This window comes from Aplysia californica, unplaced genomic scaffold, assembly GCF_000002075.1.
Source record: "Aplysia californica isolate F4 #8 unplaced genomic scaffold, AplCal3.0 scaffold00744, whole genome shotgun sequence".
Classification (NCBI taxonomy): domain Eukaryota; kingdom Metazoa; phylum Mollusca; class Gastropoda; order Aplysiida; family Aplysiidae; genus Aplysia; species Aplysia californica.
In genome coordinates, this window is record NW_004798014.1 from 275326 (window position 1) to 277520 (window position 2195).

At 40.1% G+C, this 2195-nt stretch overlaps 1 protein-coding gene across 1 annotated transcript in view; it reads right to left on the bottom strand.

Moving 5' to 3' along the window:
* LOC106013248 (uncharacterized protein DDB_G0271670) overlaps positions 1-2195 on the bottom strand; it is an 18038-nt gene that overhangs the window by 11852 nt on the left and 3991 nt on the right. The gene's annotated exons all lie outside the window — the stretch shown is intronic.

Below are 2195 nucleotides of genomic sequence, written 5' to 3' on the forward strand. Positions count from 1 at the left end.
ACACACTCACACAAACACACGCACACACACATACGTTCACACACACACACACACACATAAACACACACACACATAAACACACACACACCCACACACACACACACACACACACACACACACACACACGTTCACACATACATACACAGAGAGGCCTAGTTTTTACGTTTGTGGACTCTTGATACACGTCAATGATTACCCAATGCTCCAAAAATAGCACCGTGCACTTATGTAATACGTCAAATGTCTCGGGGTTTCCCCAGATGGACACAAGCGCGATTGTGCAAACATTCCAGCACAGGACACCTGTTGCCTGAAGAAATTCATTTTGTCCTTTATCTAGCGAAAAACTGCAAGTAAAGCGTGATAGATACTCTTTTTTTAGCAAGAAAAGAAAAAAAAAACTTTATTCATGGATCTGCAACTAAGAACTATATATCTATTTATTTTATCCATATTTTAAAATTGTCACTTCATCATTTAATTCTCATATTGTCCCTTATCTTTCGCTAACATTCCGTACATTCGTATGTATGTACAGGTTTGAGCTAAGAAAAGCACATCGACATTATAAAGGGCCAATTTAGTGCTAAGGAAAATAGTATGCAATAAAGATAGAGGCAACAGAAGGGAGAAAAGACGTTGGACACACCAGTGACACCTTCCTACTCTATCACAGATATCTAAGCTACGTTCTAAAAGGCTTTAAATAAATTAAGACTCCAATGAAAGAAAAATAACGGATAAGTCCCATTTCAAGAAGGTGGAGAAGATGGAAATTCAGAATTTGGAACACTCTCCCTCTCCCCAACAGGACAGTGCTACTACTGACTGAAGTGTCTTTAGGCCATTCCCAAAGGGGGGATATTAACACGCACAGTAGAATTGTAAATGGGCTGATTAACCAATGGCAAGCTCATGCTGTACCGGAACAACATAGGGGGAACTGCGTTTTTTTCTGTCTTCATCCTTACTTTCGTCATTTTCTCTCTAATTCTTTTGTATGTTTGCCACTCCCTTGTGAAATGGTATTGCCGGGGTGCCTTGACAGTCGAAGCAGACTTTGTACTGTTGAGGCTAGAGAAGTAAGCAGAGTAAGGGCTTGTTCCCCGTTTAGACTTCTCTGTTGACATCCACCCCTTGGCGCTTATATGACCTTATGCAGTTGCGAGCGCCGTAAAACCTTACTAAAACTAAACTAAGAGTTTGGAAACATGTATCTCATACTCAGTACAGCGTTTCTTTCACCTTACATAGCACAGAACTTAGCTGAGTTATCGGAGGACTTACTTGTGGAGAAGAAAGTTCGACTTTCTGAGGAACGCAACAAGAAAAATAGAATTTTTTAAAAAATTATCTGGTTGGTCCATTGAAGTTTTCTAATGCTTTAAAAATGTTTATAATAAATTACATTTAATTGATCCGCGTGGGGGAAATTTGGGTTACAATGGCAAACACCTAAACACAGATAATTAGAAATGCATACATACAGAAATACACAATATTACACAAATACAGAACAATTTCACGAACAAGCAACAAAAAAAAAAACACGTTATCTTTGCTCAAAACCAGTTGGGCCAATATATTAGTTCTTTCTCGCAATCCACGAACGGAGATGTTCAACTGACGCCATTTTCTTCGAAGCATGTCTTTAATCATTTCATATAATAAAGCATACAAACGAAACCTATAAATTTGACGTATCTATCTGTGTCCATAAGGCTAAAATCCGATCAAGAATTAACTCATTTTGTCAGCACTCCTTATATTATTATATGTGTGAAAGCCTCGGATGGGTTTGTTTGACAAGACTGGCGGAATAACATGAGCAAACAAAGACTCGACCCTCCCACACATAGCTCGTCCAGATCGAGTCTTGTGTTGGTTTTGCGGCGGTTGTTTTGTTTTGTTTTGTTTCTTTACAACGACAAGTCATTGCCAACAGTTGCCTGGGTAGTGCAGTAAATGTTTAGACTTTCTGATGATAAGCCTTGACTGTTGAGAAGATTTGTTTGCAGCAGGTTTGTGGGCGGCGGGCTATATCATTGAATTTGCTGAGTGGGTATAGATTAAAGGTGTAAGGAGTGGCTGTGTGCGTGTGTCTGTGTCCGGTATGTATGCGCGCGCGTGTGTGTGTGTGTGTGTGTGTGTGTGTGTGTATATGTGTGTGCGCGCGCGCGCGCGCGTGTGTGTGT